Source organism: Petaurus breviceps, unplaced genomic scaffold, assembly GCF_028583685.1.
Source record: "Petaurus breviceps papuanus isolate PSGF00001 unplaced genomic scaffold, PetGlider_PUasm1.0 66, whole genome shotgun sequence".
Classification (NCBI taxonomy): Eukaryota; Metazoa; Chordata; class Mammalia; order Diprotodontia; family Petauridae; genus Petaurus; species Petaurus breviceps.
The window spans coordinates 2,897,438-2,915,653 of record NW_027186442.1 but is presented as its reverse complement, the minus strand read 5'-3'; the positions used below and the strand labels follow the sequence as shown (position 1 = coordinate 2,915,653).

At 38.4% G+C, this 18,216-nt stretch overlaps 1 long non-coding RNA gene across 2 annotated transcripts in view; it reads right to left on the bottom strand.

Annotated features, from left to right (window-relative positions):
- Nucleotides 1–15: 15 nt before the first annotated feature.
- Nucleotides 16–18,216, bottom strand: part of LOC138173864 (uncharacterized) — a 26,679-nt gene continuing 8,478 nt past the window's right edge. The window contains exons 2-4 of one of the 2 annotated variants that reach the window (XR_011171552.1): nucleotides 11,646–11,764; nucleotides 10,588–10,689; nucleotides 16–887 (exon numbers count right to left, since the gene is read on the bottom strand). This is a non-coding gene — a long non-coding RNA (uncharacterized lncRNA). The remainder of the gene's footprint in view (nucleotides 888–10,587; nucleotides 10,690–11,645; nucleotides 11,765–18,216) is intronic. The other variant, XR_011171553.1, reaches the window with a different exon arrangement.

Genomic DNA, 18,216 nt, shown 5'->3' with positions numbered 1-18,216 from the left:
GACCAAACCATGAGCAACTGATGTTTTCTCATTTATTTCCATCTAACTTTATTTGTATGAAAAGTGTTTTGTTATTGTGTTCACATAGTTCCTGGGTTTGTTTTGGCAGGTAGACTCCCAAATATTTTATAATGTCTAGAGTAACTTTAAATGGTATTTCTCTTTCTATTTCTTGCTGTTGGACTTCATTAGAAATAGATAGCAATACCTAGGATTTATGTGGGTATAAAGCCAAACATGAACAGCTTTCCAGAGGACTGCTGCTATGACTAGCTCTACGTTCTGATCACATAGTATAGAGAATTCTCTATTTATTAAGCAGTAAACTAAAGCAAAACATTCACAGAAACTAAAGTACAGCATTCAGAATGATATATAATATAACAACTTATCACTAAAGTGTCCACATAGTTTTCATTTAAATTGGTCACATAGTTTTAAATAAAAGATATCTTTCAATAAGTCCTTAACCCAATCATCCTTAAGGAGCAATCCTACTTAAGGGACACAAAGTACAAAGGCCTAAGTTTTCCCACCCCAGATCACCATTGGCTTAATATTTCAGTCAAAAAGTCTCCCTTCTTTATTGGAGATTAGTTTCCAATCATCTTTAACTCAATCATCCTTAAGGGGTACAAGGTACAGAGTACAAAGTTCCCATACCCCTAGATCACAGTAAATCATGATCTTGTCAGTCAGCACTAAATACCCAAGGAGACATCTTTTCATCTTGGCTCTAGGCTGGCTCCTGAATTCCATGGCTCTTCTTCCATGGGTCCAGCTCCCTGGATTTACAGGCAGGCAGCTTTCAGCTCCTCATCCAGTTCCTGTTCCAAATTGAAGCTCACAGTGTCCAGTGCACCTCAAGTCCTTCAGTGTTTCTGTTTCTGGGAAGACAAAGCTTAACAGAGTGAAAACAACATTCATGCACATTGCCAGCACTATCATCAATTCACTATCTGCCTATGAAATCAACACAGATCCATAAACAAGGTCTGAGAACTCTATAGGAATTACCAGCAATGTCCCAGGGCCTCTGAAACCCCCCTCCAGGACTTATGTAAACAAACAACAAGAAAATGCTCTTTCAGAGCTTCCAGTAAGGTCCAAGGGCTTCTGTACACAGTATCACAAACACAACAGAACAGAAAAAGTGCCTAGCCTCCAAAACCTTTTCCCTTCTCAGTTCTGCTCTCTCCCAGTTGTGCTCCTCCTTATATATGGTGGTTCACCTTCCTTTTCCTCCCTTTCCTGTTGCATCAGCAAGTTCCTCCTACCTTCAAATCACAAGGGGCTCAAACAAGGTACTAAATATTTAAGTAGCTGAAGCAAGGTGCTAAGTAAGGCAGAGCCATGATGGCAGAGTAAAAGCAGGAACTTGCTTAAGCTCCCTCACCAACCACCTCCAATATCTGTAAAATGATTCTAAACAAATTTTAAAGCTACAGATCCCACAAAGTGACAGATAGAAACAAATCTCCCATTGAAGGAAGCCTGGCAGGCTTACAGGAAGCGTCTATTGCACCAGTCTGAGAGCCAAGCGCAGTCCCACATTAGCCCCCTGAGCCCAGAACCAGGGTGTCCCTGACCCATGGCACAGAAAGGCTGTAGCATCTTCAGGAGAGTGAATCACCAGTAGCTGTGATGGTTCCCAGACTTCTCAACTCATAAAAGCCAAAGAGAAAGTAAAAGGTCAATGGGGAGCCCTATTGAACCAGGGTAAGTGAAGAACGCGGTAGGCCACTGCCCCCAGGGTGAGAAGTGTGTAGCATTATGGCAGCTGCTGCCACATGGCTGCCTCCTGAGCTCCTGGCCTTCAGATCATAGGGGGACCAAGTGATCATTCAAAGGGTAATCAGTCTTGCTTTGATTGGCTTGGATCTGGGTCTCAGTCTTGGGTAGTAATCCTAGGGTGAGGAATGCCAGTGTGCCAGAGCTTGTGGTGGCTGTAGAGAGGGTTCCATCCTAACATCTCTGAAACTGTGAAAACCCCAGCAATTTGGGACACAGCTCTCTCCATTATGGAAGCAAAATTTTAACATAGCAAAGAGCTCAAAAGCCAAATAATTAGCTGGCATGATGAGCAAACAGAGGAAGCACAATCAGACCACAGAATCTTTTTTTGGGGACAAAAAGCATCAAAACATGGAACCAGAAGAAAACAACAAAGTCAAAAGTCCATCAAAAGATTCCAAGAAAAATGTAAACTGGTAATAAGGCACTAAGTACTTCTTTTCTTGCCATTACAGTGGGTATATTTTATATCCTGCAACTTTGCTAAATTTATTTACTATCTCAAATAGTTTTTAACGTGATTCTCTATGATTTTCCAAGTATATTATCATATCATCTGCAAATATTGATAACTTACTCTCTTCTTTTCTTAATCTGATTGGTTCAGATTCTTTTTCTTCTCTTATTGCTACAGCTAACATTTCTGGTACCAAATTGAATAACAGGGATGACAGTGGACAATCTTTTTAACCCCCAATTTTATTGGAAATACTTCTAGTTTATTCCCATTACATATAACACTTGCTGATGATTTTAGATAGATGATACATATTATTTTACTTAAGACTACATTTATTCCTATGCTTTCTAGAGTTTTTAAGTGGAATGGGTTTTGTATTTTGTCAAAAGCTTTTTCTGCATCTATTTTTTTTGCCTTTTGAATGGTGATTGGGGTTAAGTAACTTGCCCAAGGTTACACAGCTAGTTTGTGTGTGTGTGTGTGTGTGTGTGATTGTGTGTGGGTGTGTGTATGTGGGTGTTAAGTGTCTGAGGCTGGAACCCAACTTAGGTCCTCCTGACTCCGGGGCCAGTGCTTTACTCACTGTGCCACCTAGCCGCCCCTTTTTCTGCATCTTTTGAGATAATCATATGATTTCTAGTAGTTTTGTTGTTGATAAGATCAATTATACTAACAATGGTCCTAATATTGAACCAGCATTGCATTCCTGGAATAAATTCTACCTCATCGAAGTATATTATTCAAATGATAAGTTGCTATAATCTTTTGGCTAATATTTTGTTTAAATTTTTTGCATCTATATTCATGAGAGGAATAGGTCTATAACTTTCTTTTTCTCTCTTGGCTCTTCCTGATTTAGGTATTAGTACCATATTTGTATCATAAAAAGAATTTGGTAGGGCACCTCTTCTCCATCTTTCCCAAAGAGTCTATAAAAAATTGGAAATAATTGTTCTTTAAATGTTTGATAGAATTCACCTATAAATTCATCTGGCCCTGGATATTTTTTCCTAGGGAGTTCATTTATGACTTGTTTAATTCCTTTTTCTGAGATGAGGTTATTTAAGTATTTTACTTCCTCCTCAGTTAATCTGGGCAACTTATGTTTTTGTAAATATTCATCCATTTTGCTAAGATTTTTAAATATATGGGCATTCAATTGGGCAAAATCAGTCCTAATTATTTTTTTAAATTTTCTCTTCATTGCAGGTATATAAACCCTTTTCATTCTTGATACTGGTTTGGTTTTCTTCTTGTTTTTTAAAAAATCAAATTGAATAAATATTTTACCAATTTTATTGCCTTTTCATGAAACTAACACTTAGTTTTATTTATTAGTTCAATAGTTTTCTTAATTCCAATTTTATTAATCTCTCCTTTGATTTTCAGTATTTCTAATTTGGTATTTAATTGGGGATTTTCAATTTGTTCTTTTTCTAGCTCTCTCAGTTTCATGCCCAATTCATTGATCTCCTTTTTCTCTATTTTATTCATGTAAGCATTCAGAGATATAAAACTTCCCCTAAGAACTGGGTTGTTGTTATTGTTGTTGTTGTTGTTGTTGTTTTTGCATCCCATAAGTTTTTTTAGGTTGTCTCATTATTGTCATTCTCTGGAATGAAGTTAGTTAGTGATTGTTTCTACACTTTGTTGTTTGACCCACTCATTCCTTAGGATTAAATTCTTTAGTTTCCAATTAGTTTTTAGTCTATCTTTCCATGGCCCTTTATTACAAATAATTTTTATTGCATCTTGATCTGTAAAGGATGCATCCAATGTCTATGACTTTCTGTAGTGGATTGTGAGTTCTTTTATGCCCTTCTACATGGTAAGTTTTTGTGTATGTGCCATGTACCACTGAGAGGAAGGTATATTCCTTTTAATCCCCATTCAGTTTTCTCCAGAAGTGTATGATATCTACCTTCTCTAAAATTCTATTCTCCTCCTTAACTTCTTTCTTGTTTATTTTGAGGTTAGATTTATCAAATTCAGAGACAGGGAAGTTGAGGTCCCCCACTAGTATAATGTTGCTATCTATTTCTTCCTCTAACTCCCTTAACTTCTCCTCTAAGAATCTGGATGCTACACAACTTGGTGCATAAATGTCTAGGAATGATATCACTTCATGGTCAATGGTCCCTTTTAGCAGGATATAGTTTCCTTCCTTATTTCTTTTAATTAGATCTATTTTAGCTTTTGCTTTGTCTGACATATGGATTGCTACTCCTGATTTTTTTTTTTTACTTTTAATGAAGCATAATATATTCTACTCCAGCCTTTTACCTTTACCTGTTTATGCTTTTATTTCTCCCTTCTTTCTTTGGCTCCTTAAGAGGTTTCCTTCCGAGGACTGCCTCCCTCCATATTCCCTCCCTATAATAGCCCCTCCCTTTTCCTAACCTTTCCCTTTACTACTTCTTACCTTCATTTTTAACCCTCCACCCTGCCCTTTGTTTTTCCCTTTTTCCCTCCTACTGCTGGTAGGGCACATTAGATTTTTGTACTTAACAAAATGTTATTCACTCATTGAGCCAAATGCAATAAGAATAAAGCTCTAACAATGTTCATCTCTCTCCCTTCTTTCCCTCTACCCTAATATGTTTTTATGCCTGTTTGTGTGGTATAATTTACCCTTTTCTGCCTCCTCCTTTCCTCTTCTCCCATTACAATCATTTGCACCCCTCAATAAGGTTTTTTTAATCATCCTGAGTTAATTTATATCTAATACCTCTATTTGTGCATATATATAACCCTTTAAAAATCATAATAATTATGTAATTCTCAATAATGGCTAGTATCATCCTCCCATATAGGAATGTAAATAGTTTACTCCTATTGAATAACAAGTTGTGTCTGTGTGTGTGTCTGTATGTCTGTGTGTATGTGTTTGTTTCCCTCTTGACCTTTTTATGTCTCTCTTGAGTTTTGTATTTGGAGATCACATTTTTCAATAAGCTCTGACTTTTTCATCAGGAAGGTCTGAAAGTTCCTTATTTCATTGAATGACCATCTCCTTGCCTGAAAGATTATGTTCAATCTTGCTGGATAGTTGATACTTGGTTGTAGTCCAAGCTCTTTTGACTTACAAAATATCTTATCCCAATCGCTCTGGTCTTTTGATGTAGAAGCTGCTGGATCCTGTGTGATCCTGACAGTAGTTCTGTGATATTTGAATAATTTCTTTCTGACTGCATGCAGTATATTCTCCTTGACCTGATAATTATGAAATTTGGCTACAATATTCCTTGGAGTTTTCAATTTGTTTTATTTTTCAGGAGGTGTTCAGTGGATTCTTTCGATAATTATTTTATACTTAGGGCAATTTTCCTTAATGGTTTCTTGGAAGATGTTGTCCAGGGTCTTTTTTTCTATCATGGCTTCCTGATAGACCAATAATTCTTACGTTGTCTCTCCTGGATCTGTTTTCCAGGTCAGTTGTTTTTTCCAATGAGATATTTTGCACTTTCTTCTATTTTTTCATTCTTAAGTTTTGTTTGACTGATTCTTGATGCCCCATAGAGTCATTAGCGTCAATTTGTCTTATTCTAATTTTTAGCAAATTGTTTTCTTCAGTTAGTTTTTGAATCTCCTTTCCCATTTGACAAATTGTATTTAATTTATTATTATTATTATTATTATTTTGCTTTTTGTAGAGGAGAAGGCAGGGCAATTAGGGCTAAGTGATTTGCCCAAGATCACACAGCTACTAAGTGTTTAGTGTCTGAGCCTAGATTTGAACTCAGGTCCTTGTGACTCCAGGGCCAGTACTCTATTCACTGCTCCACCTAGCTGCTCCTAAATTTTACTTTTTAAGGAGCTGTTTTCTTCAGTGATTTTTTTTTTCCATTTTGTCAGTTATATTTTTTATACAATTGATCAGTTTATTGTCTACCTCCCTAATTTGGCTTTTAAAACCCTGTTGACATCTTCCAAGAATGATTTTGGGGATTGAGGCCAGTTTATATTTCCTTTTGATATTTCAGATGTGGATATAGGGTCAATGATGTCCTCTTCTGAATTTAGTTCTTTCAGCTCACCATAATAGGATTTTAAGATTTTTATTGATCCAATTTGTTTTTACACATTGTGATTTCCTATTTCCTGGCTTTTAAAGTGGATTTCTGCTTCTGGGGTACAAAGCGTTCTTCTTATGCTGGGTGTTAGGGGCCTGGTTAGGGGTTTTGTATCCTGTGGCCTCTGAGTGCCTAGACTGAGGCCAAAACCAGGACTTTCAATGTTTCCCTTGGCTTATGCTGAAGCTCACAGCATCAGGTATTAGGGAGGGGTGGTCTGGCCAATTCAGGATTCTACCTCTTTGACCCTGAGGTAGAGCTCTGTTAATCTCATCTGCTGATAGCCAGGTCATACTGGTGTCTGCAGATTCCCCTGGTTGTGTGAAGGCACACCTGGAGTTCTAGTGTTAGTGTTTGCTGTCTCTACCCGTGTAGGGTTCAGGATCTCCCAATAGTTGGCTGAGAAGGGACTTGTTGAGGCATCTCCTATCCTCCCCTTTAGCTTCAGCAGAGTCACAGCCATGCCCTTCCTCTCAGACTCCCAAATCTGCTTTTAGTTCCACTACTGCAGGATTTTACCCTGAACCCTCTGTGTTTTTCAGAGTCAGAAAGGAAGATTAGAGCAGCTACTGTTTACTATACAATTTTGGCTCCTGGGAGTTCAGGTAGGTGATTTTTAAACCTAGAGACTGTGGAATGATAGCCCCAGGAGTATCTGTTGCCTCTGCTACAAACACTTTACTGGTCTCTTACCTAGGTCCAACGGACCCCAATACTGAGGTAAGAGGTTTGGGAATCTTCCCTGTGGTGGGTGAGTCATTTTGCCCAGGCTCACTTTGGCTCTGTTATGGTCTGGTCTGTGCTGGTGCAGCCCACATGATCCATGTTGCACATTCTGTGCTCTCCCACCCAGCATAACAAATCCTACCTACCTGCACTTTCCTGGTCTGGAAATTTGCCATACTCTGTCTTCCAATAGATTATGACACTCTAAAAACCAATCAGTTTCAATTTTTAGAGGTTTCTGAAGGAATTTATGGGGGAGTTCCAGTGGGTTTCTATTTTCACTCTGCCATCTTGAGTCCATCCCCCATTTCTTGTTTATAATGAAACTATGATATTCCATCCAAGTGTCAGTGCTACTGCAGAATGAAGGGCATATGAGTGGGTTACAGACATATCTTAAATGTGTTCAGGTGTACCACTGTGTCTAAAAGAATTATATCTCATTTCTCATTTTTGTTCCTTTTTAGAAGTTGTTTTTCTTCTAATTTTACAAAAGCCTCAGTTTGTTTGTTGTTGTTCAGGCTTTTTCAGTCATGTTCAATTTTAAGCAGGCCCTTTTGGGATTTTCTCCTTTTTTCCTCTAATTTTTTTAAAAATTTATTTTAGTCTTCAACATTCATTTTCACAAGATTTTGAGTTTCAAATTTTCCCTCCATCTCTCCCCTATCATACACCCCAAGATGGCGACTACACTGATTACCCCTCCCCCAGTCTTGCTTTTCTTCGATTTCCCTCAAACCTCCTCCGCCATTCCCTTTCACTTTACTTTTTTGAAAGGTAAGATGGATTTCTCTAATCCATTGTTTACATATCTTATTTCCCAGTTTTGTGTAGAAACATTTTTTTAAATTTGTTTTTAAAACTTTGAGTTACAAATTCTCTCCCTTTTTCCCTCCTCAGCCATTGCCATTAAGAAGACAAGCAATTCAATATGAGCTATACATGTGTAATTATGCAAAACATTTCCATAGTAGTCATATTGTAAAAGACTACCTATATTTGTCTCCATCATATCCTGCCCCCCATTTATTCTATTTTCTCCTTTTTTTTAAAAGCAATTGGGGTTAAGTAACTTGCTCAAGGTTACACAGCTAATTATTTTTGTGTGGGTGATGAGTATCTGAGGCCAGAACTGATCCCAAGTCTCCTGACACTGGGGCCAACACTCTTACTCACTGCACCACCTGGCCGCCCCTAAGCAATTGGGGTTACGTAACTTGCTCAAGGTTACACGGTCAGTTATTGTTTTTTTTTTGTGGGGGTGTTAAGTATCTGAGGCCAGAACCAATGCCAGGTCTCCTGACTCTGGGTCTGATGCTCTTACTCATTGCGCCACCTAGCTGCCCCTCTATTTTCTCCTTTGACGCTCTATCCCTTTTAAAAAGTGTTTGCTTCTGATTATCCCTTTCCCCAATCTGCCCTATCTTCTATCCTCTTCTCCTCTTATACTTTTCCCTCCTATTTTCTGTAGGGTAAGATACCTCATTGAGAGTGTATGTTATTCCCTCTTTAATCCAAATCCAGTGAAATTAAGGTTGTCTCATTCCCTTTCACCTCTCTCCTGGATCAGTTTTTTTTATGAGATATTTTTTTCTATTTTTTTAATTCTTTTGGATGTGTTTTATAATATATTGACTTCTCATAAAGTCATTAGCTTCCATTTGCTCCACTCTAATTCTGAAGGAATTATTTTCTTTAGTGAGCTTTTGTATTTCCTTTTCCATTTGGTCAATTGTGCTCTTCCCCTCCTTTGTAACAGCTTTCTTTTACATTTTTCTTATGAAATAGTTTACCTTTTTCTATCTCTCCTTTTCTTCTTCCCCCAATATATTTCTCTCTCAGCTCTTTATTTTTTTAGATATCCATTCATATTCATCTCACCCTGTGTCTCTGTCTATGTATACATATACATACATTTAAAAACACATATAGACATGCACACATACATATATGTATATATAAACATATGTACATAGAGATAGATAAATAGATAGATACATACATACATAGAGAGGTAGAGAGATAGATAATAGACAGATAGATATTCCCTTCAATTATCCTAATACTGAAACAAAAATGTCTCATGAGTTACAAATATTATCTTTCTGTGTAGGAATCCTAACTAATCCTCAATAATTTCCTTATGATTTCTCTTTCCAGTTTACCTTTTCATGTTTCTCTTGATTGTTTTATTTGAAAGCCAAATTTATGTTCAGCTCTGGTCTTTTCATCAAGAATTCTTGGAAGCCTTCTATTTCATTCAATGGCCACATTTTTCCCTGATGTACTCAATTTTCCTGGGTACGTAATTCTTGGTTTTAATCCTAACTCCTTTGATGTACAGAATATTGTAATAGAAACCCTTCAGTCCCTTAATGTAGAAGCCGCTAGATCTTGTGCTATCTTGATTGTGTTTCCACAATACTCAAATTGTTTCTTTCTGACTGATTGCAATATTTTCTGCTTAACATGGGGACCCTGGAATTTGACTATACTATTCCTAGGAGTTTTCTTTTGGAGACCTTTTTCATGAGGCGATTGTTGAATTCTTTCAATTTCCGTTTTTCCCTCTGGTTCCAGAATATCAGAAAAGTTTTCCATAATAATTTCCTCTAAGATGATGTCTAGGTTCTTTTTTTATCACAACTTTCAGGTAGTCCAAAAATTTTTAAGTTATCTCTCCTGGATCTATTTTCCAGGTCAGTTTTTTTTATGAGATATTTTTTTCTATTTTTTTTTTATTCTTTTGGATGTGTTTTATAATATATTGACTTCTCATAAAGTCATTAGCTTCCATTTGCTCCACTCTAATTCTGAAGGAATTATTTTCTTTAGTGAGCTTTTGTATTTCCTTTTCCATTTGGTCAATTGTGCTTTTTAAGGGATTCTTTCCCTCATTAGTTATTTGGAATTCTTTTGCCTTTTGAGTTAGTTTATTTATTTTTATTTTTTGCTTTTTTGAGGCAATTGGGGTTAAGTGACTTGCCCAAGGTCACACAGCAGGTTTTTGTGTTAAGTGTCTGAGGCTGGATTTGAACTCAGATCCTCCTGACTCCAGGGCCAGTGCTCTAATCACTGCACCAACTAGTCACCCCCTAGTTTATTTTTCAGGTGTTATATTCTTCAGTATTTTAGGGGTCTCCTTTAGCAAGCAGTTGACTCATTATTCATGATTTGCTTTCATCATTCTCATTACTCTTTGCAATTTTTCCTCTACTTCTTTTATTTGATTTTCAAACTCCTTTTAGAGCTCCTTCATGGCCTGCAACCAATTCATATTTTTCTTTGAGGCTTTTGATACAGGGTTTTTGATTTTGTTTTCTTCTTCTGGTTTTATGTTTTGATCTTCTTTGTCACCAAAGAAGTGTTCTATAGTTTGGTTACTTTTCCTTTGTTTGCTCATTTTCCCAGCCAATTTCTTGACTTTTACATTGTTTGCCACAGCAGAACTCTGCTTCCATATTGGAGAGTGTTGTGTCTCAAATTTCTAGAGTTTTTTCACAACTGTTGTCAGAGCTACTTCTAGGCACTCACCTCAGAACTCTAAGGAAGACTCCCTCTCCACAGCTGTCACAAGCTGTACCACATCAGCACTGCTTGTGGCCCAGTACCTTCATCCAAGTCTGCAGCCCAGATCTACGCAAGGCAAAGACAGAGAATCCTGCCTCAGTACCAGCAAAGAGATTATTTCAATTGCCCTCTGATCATCTACTTGGTCCCCCCACCATCTGTGGGCCTGGATCTCAGGAAGTAGCTGCTTGGCTGCTGTGGCCATTGCTGCCTCTTCTGCCCCAGGGACAGGGACCAGACCATGCTCTTCTCTCAATTATTTCCAACAGAGTTTTGCCACTGGCCTTTTACTTTCTTTTTGGCATATGTAGATTGAGAAATCTTAAAAGCATCACAGATGTCAGTGATTCAGTCCTCTGAGGTCTGCCCCTGGTGGTCTGTGTTGCCAGTCTATGCCAGCATGGCCCAAACAGGACTGAGCTCTGCTCCCAGCCCGGTATGATCGATACTTCCTTTCGGCTTACCAGGCTGACTTCAGATGTCATTTTGTGGGTTTTATAACTATAATATTTGTCTATAGTCATTTTTTACAAGTACGATTTACAAGGTGATTGGGTTGTGAGCTAAAGCAAGTTCCTGGTTTTTCTCCACCATCTTGGCTCCACCCCCCCTTTTTTTTTTTTTTTTGCAAAGATGCTAGAGTTATTTGTCATTTCCTTCTCCAACTCATTTTACAGATAGGAAAATGAGGTAAGCAGGATTAAATGACTTTTCCAGGGTCACATAGCTAGTTACTATCAAGGGCCAGATTTGAACTCTGGAAGATGTTGTCTCCCTGATTCCCTGCCTGGCTCTCTATCCAGTGTACCACCTTGTTGCTCCTTAAGTTCTTTAGTCTGATGCATAAACATAATGTTCTTTTTATTTAAGAATTCAACAAATATTAGTCTTAAAATTGAAAAAAAAAACATTTCCTTCATTCATACCCTAATGAATGTAGATGCACACTGATCTTCACAGATGCAATTTTTTTCTTTTTGCAATTAATCCATGTAGTAAAACTTTGGACTTAATTTACTAACCCATTGAAGTGGTAGTGATATTTTTCTAATGTTACAGGCTTGAGCTCCCATCTTATGTATCACACTTCCAAATAACATTGCCAATAATTAGCATTCCACAAAATCGACTTGTTGATATCCTTAAAAAGAAATTAACTTTAGTCAGCTTTAACAAAAGGATAGTTGTTAAGAAGATATAGAAAAAGTAGATGTACAAACATCCCACTGAATGGGGGAAACATTGTCTCTTTCCCCACTTTGGTCTTGTAGGAGAGATGATGTTTATTAGGTAGCAGGGAAAGAATAAGTATATCTGGACAGATTAAGGATTAGAGAGAGAGGGGATACTAGTGCTGGTTAATTTGCTAGCAGAAATATGAAAGGACTACAGTCAAGGGTCCATTTAAAGGAGTTGACCTTGACTGGGAGAGGGGTCAAGAGACTTGGGTGAAGATAATAGTGGAAGATGATTTCAGAAGGATGCAATATAATAAAGAAGGGAGAAGTGTGGGTTCCCGGAAGAAGATCTCATATTATATTTCTTTGTCTTTTTCATGACATATCAAGTAAATTCCTTAACTGAATATTTAGGGGGGTAGGGAATTCTGTGTGATATTCTAGACAAATAGGTTTGGAATAACCACTATGGTTAGTAGTGACAAGATTCAGTCAGAGGTGAGTAGAAGAATTGTGTTGCAGCTATGAGAACCCAGTTGACAGTAGAAAAAATAAATTTGTAGTCGACCTAGGCAGATGATCCAGATTTGAGATTTGACAATGTAAGATCAGTAATAAAACAAGGAGACTAGTGACTTGATAGTAGAGGACGCTATGCAGTCGAAATAGTTCACCATGGGAATTAAAATTGGGAAGAGTGAAGAGTTTGGCCAATGATAATGTAATGGCTTGGGAAAGTATTGAAGGCTGAGGTTTAGGTGAAGATCAACAATGAGGCCAAGAGTCAAAAGGCATGGAAAAAATAAATAAAAGAGCATGGTCAGGTAAAAGAATGTTAGAATTCAAAAATATGAAAATAGGATATTTATGGGTTGTGGAAAGACTTAAGTTGTGTTCATCTCTGTGTAGTGTCAGTTGGATTGGAGGAGCAGGTCAAAGGAAATAAATATATTGAGAAATTGAGAACTGAGTTTATTTCAAGCAACATTATTGATTATGTAGAAGTCCCTTAATGCAGAAGCAGGAATTAGAGTAGAGAGAATGTTGGTGATTGAAGCACTAAACTCATTGATAAATATGGAAAAAGGACCTAGGGTTCAGTAGTTAATGTCCACCAAGATCTGTATTGGGTGACACATTTGGAAAGAACTTCAAAAGAGAAGGAGCTACTGGGTAACATGGAGAGAGAAAGAGTGAGTGAATAAGAGTGCCTGAAGTAGCAGCAGCAAAAAACAGCATTTTGATTCTGACCAGTGAGTTGGGAGTATAAGAGAAAATATAACAAGAACACTGTCATATAGAGATTAAGTGACTTGCCCAAAGTCACACAACTAGTATATATGTGAGGCTAGATTGTTGCTCAGGAGGGTTGGACCTGCTGGCTTTGAGCTAGCCTTACAGTCTTAGAAGGGGGTGGGTAGGTGCACCTGGTAGTCATTGCTTTAAAATTCTACCAAAATATTTTAATGTATGTATATGCTTAAAATATTGCTTAATAATTGGGTCATTAAATTTATCAATAAGCAACTTATTAAGCACCAGGCACTGGGCATATAATCCCAAAAGCAAAACAACCCTGGACTTCATACATCTTATATTTTATCACAGGAAATAAGACGGATACATATTAGTACAAAATATACACACATACACATACATATATATGCACATATTTATGTATTAGAAGGACATATGCATATGTGCATGTGTCTATGTATATATATATATATATATATACATATACATATACATATACATACATACCTTCATATTTGTATATTAGAAGGATATATAGAGGGGTGTCTAGGTGGCGCAGTGAGTAAAGTGCTGGCCCCAGAGTCCGGAGGACCCAAGTTCGGTTCCTGCCTAAGACACTTAACACCCATACAAAAATAAACTAGCCATGTAACTTTGGGCAAGTTACTTAACCCCAACTGCCCTCCAAAAGGCAAAAAAAAAAGGATATATATTAGAATTCTAAAATGTGAGAATGAGAAATTGTATCAGCAATGCCATATTCACAATGCCTATAGAGATTACAAATATGCTGATATAATTATCCATTACAAAATACGTCATGTTTGCCATATGAGGAAATAAACAAGAAAATTTATTAAGATACCAAAAGACTGAGTCCCAAAACCAGAAAGTGAAAGCCATCAGAGTAGTTATGATATTGGCACAGGTAGATAAAGTAGAAAGCACCCACATTCTCAAGCCTTTAAAACAGAACAGGCTACCTCAGGCAAAGGTCCTCCTCTCCCCACGCACAGCAACCACCCAGCGTCCTGGAAGCGCGCTCCCAGCAGCTCTGGCCCCTGGCAGTCCTCAGCAGGAGTCCTTAGCAGAAAGTCCTTAGCAGTCCTAACTCAAAAAGGGCTTCGCGCTGCCACTGCCTCTGCTGCTGCTGCCGTCACCACCACCACCAGCCAATGCAGGAACGCTAGCTTGGCTTCCGCTTCCTCTTGCTCTGCCCCTTCCTGCTACATCAGCAAGTCCAACGGGGCATGGAAGATCTTTAAATCCCATAACCCTTACATTCGGCCCCAAGATCTTTCATGTCCCTTACTTGACAAAAATACAGTAGGAATAACTGGTGTCAACAAAATTTCACAACAATATAACAAGAATAGCACACAATAAACACAGAAAACCATATTTTAGGGTGGCGCTTGAGCACAAGCTCCCCATCATTCCCCCCACCCCGAACAAATGGGGCCCCAAAATCTTGTGGTAAGGGGTGAATATCTCTTCTTCTATGGCTACTTGCTGCTGAAATCGGATGTAGAGCTGTCCCTGTCCTAAGGGGTCCCATTTGAGAGGTCAGTTCTTAATATGCTTGATGCCAGGTCCAAGGGTGACACATCACAGTTGCAGACAGGTTAAGCTATCAGACATCTACAGATGGAGGGTACCAAGCCTGTGGAAACAAATCTAACAAACAAGGTGAACAAACAAAAAATCAAGAAAAAGCAAAGAGACAATAACCAGACTATCTTAGCCTCACTCACGGTAGAATAAATGAGTTAAGGGTACAATTTTGTAATCATCTTCTCCAGAATAAACAATAGTTACAGTGTTATCCCTCCCATATGCTATAATCTCTGCAGCCTTTGGAAGATCATCTGGCTTCCGTTTTACCCATACTTTAGCTCCTGATTTTATTGTATCAGTAGAACCAAATCCTTCAGTTCCTGTGACAGTTATTTTGGAAGGAGGGTCAGTTTTTACAAGTGGCATTGTTTTACAAGGAACAATAATCACTTGAACTATCCTATCATTCTTGTGAATCTGTATGGGCCTTTCACTTAAATTCTGGAATGTTACAACAATTTCTCCTTGATAATTAGAATCTATTACTCCAGCCAATACATGTATTCCTTGAGCTGCTAATCCTGATTTGGGTAAAATCTGTCCAAAGTGATTTTTAGGGATTCTTATGCATATCCCAGTGGAGATTTTTCTTATTTCTTTTCTGTCCAACCAAAAGTCCTCTAAACAATGTAAATCATACTCCATTGAACCAGGTGGTCCTGGGTACGGTGCTGGGACATCTGACCTCAAGGTCCAATACTCAATAATTGGGATCTTGTGTGTTTGTTGTTTTCTAATTTGCAGATTGGGGGTCATCATTCTGGCTAGAGGTGTACTTCCTCCCAATGGTCTATTATTCAAATTACGCAAAGCCATGAACAAATTATCCTTCCAATGTTAATATGAATTATTGGAACTTAACTTCCTCAATTGTCCTTTCAGTAATCCATTCATTCTTTCAATCAACCCAGATGCTTCTGGATAATATGGAATATGATATATCCATTCTATATTGTTTAGTATACAATACTTCTTCATTTCATTGCCTTTGAAATGTGACCCGTTGTCACTTTGAATCTGCATTGGGGTTCCATAATATAGGCTTATGAGATCTAGAGTTTTACAAGTGTTTTTCTGGGTTGCATTCTTATAAGGACAAGCTACTAGTACACCTGAATAGGTATCAACACAAGTACATATAAATCTGCATCCTTTATCCAGTGGTAGTGGACCAATATAATCTATTTGCCAGATTTGGGCTGAGACTTTTCCTCTTGCTATCTCTCCAGTTACTACCCGAGGAACAGTTCGCTCCTTTTCCAATTGACATATATGACAGTCTTCTGCTATCTGTTTTAACAGTGAATGAGAGATACTAATACCTCGATCTTGTGCCCACTGGTGTGTGGCCTGGACCCCCAAATGGCCTGCTGTTTGGTGGACCCATTTTGCTAATACCGGATCATCAGTTGTTGTCAAAGTAGGGACAATATGTTCAGTAGCAATCTTTGCCAGTCGATCAGCAAGAGCATTGTACTCACGTTCTGGTGTGGTGGGGGCCACGTGAGCATCTACATGAAAAACTGACAAGTCAGTGACCAAAGACATGTTCCAGATATCTTCCCATAATTCTTTGCCCCAGACTTGTTTCCCATGAATTTCCCAATTTTCATTTTTCCACATGGGCATCCATGTAGCTAACCCATTAGCTACCGCCCATGAATCAGTGAATATATGACACTGTCCTCCTTGTTCTATTTTGATGGCTTGATATACTGCCATAAGTTCAGCATATTGGCTACTTGCACCTATCCCAGTACTTTCCAAAGTCCTTCTAGTACATGGGTTATAGGCCACTGCTTTCCAATGTCTTTTTTGCCCCAAATATTTTGCTGTCCCATCAGTAAACCATGCATGTCTCTTTTGTTCCTCAGTTAATACATCATATCCCTCATTCCACTTTACAGTGGACTTTACCAACTGTTGCTTTGGCTCAGGGGGTGTGTCATTCCTCTCAATTTCTATGTTTGCTACAGATTCATGTAGAGCAGAGACTCCGCTTTTGCCTGTTTTCGCTCTATTTTGAATATACCACTTCCATTTGATTATACTAGCCTCTTGGGCATGTCCAATTCTGTGAGAAGCTGGGGTACTCATTACCCAGGTCATAATTGGGATTCCAGGTCTTAATATCACTTCATGGCCCAGAGTCAGTTGTTCAGTCTCCACCAAAGCCCAATATGCAGCTAACAACTGCTTTTCAAAAGGTGTATACTGGACTCCAGATGAAGGGAGTTTCCTACACCAAAATCCCAAAGGTACATTTCGGCTTTGTTGTTTTTGCCATAAGCTCCAGTTTGCATAATCATCTTGTACAGTCACTTGCAATTCCACTGGACCATTTTGCATGGGCCACAAATCTAGGGCCAATTGTATGGCAGCCTTGGCTTCTTCAAAAGCTTTACTCTGCTCAAGTCCCCAATCGAATTCATATTTCTTCCGTGTGACTCTATATAAAGGTTTTAAAATCTGTCCCAAATGTGGAATGTGGTGCCTCCAGTATCCAAACAATCCTATGAACTTTTGGGCCTCCTTCTTATTAGTAGGGGTAGGAAAATCCTGAATCTTTTGTCGGGCTTGAGGAAGAATCTCCCTTAGCCCCTTGTTCCATTGTATACCCAAAAATTTCACATTTTGAGCTGGTCCTTGAACCTTTGCAGGGTTAATTTCCCACCCTTTACTTTTCATATGCTCAATTAGAAGGGTCAAACTCCTTTCCACTACTTTCGCATCTTTTCCCTGTATCATGATATCATCAATGTAGTGGGTAAGCTGTACACCAGGTAGCTTTAATTCATCCAACTGTTCAGCCACAATCCTGTGACAAATAGTGGGGCTATGTATGTACCCTTGTGGCAAGCGGGTGAAAGTATATTGTCTACCCTGCCAAGTGAAAGCGAAGTGGTCCCATTGTTTAGGGTCTATTGGGATGGTGAAGAAGGCATTTGCCAAGTCAATAACTGCATACCAAGTCCCATCATATTTCTGGATCCTTTCTATTAAGGTGATGGTATCTGGAACAGCAGCATACAAAGAAGGAGTCACCTTATTCAACTGTCTATAATCCACAGTCATTCTCCATGTCCCATCTGATTTTCTTACTGGCCAGACAGGATTATTCCATCTTGTGGTTGTAGGGACCAACACTCCTGCTTCAACATATTCCTTTATAGTAGTGGTAATTTCATCTTGCCCACCTGGCACACGATACTGTTTTAAAGTAATTACTTCAGAAGGTTCAGGTAAAGTGATTGGGTCCATTTTTAGCTTTCCCACTAAAACTGTATTAATTCCTATCTTCCTCACAGCAAATTGGTATCTTCCTTCAGGTAAATTTAGAGTCATGCCTCTCAATACATCTATTCCAATGATGTATTCAGGAATGGGTACAACAACCACAGTATATTCCTTCTTAGGTAACTGCCCAATTTTCATTGTTATTTTAACCTGTCTGGCTGATATTTCAGCACCTCCTAGACCCGTGATGGTAATAGGAGTTCCATGTTTAAACTTATCAGGGTTTCCATAGATAAGTGTGGCC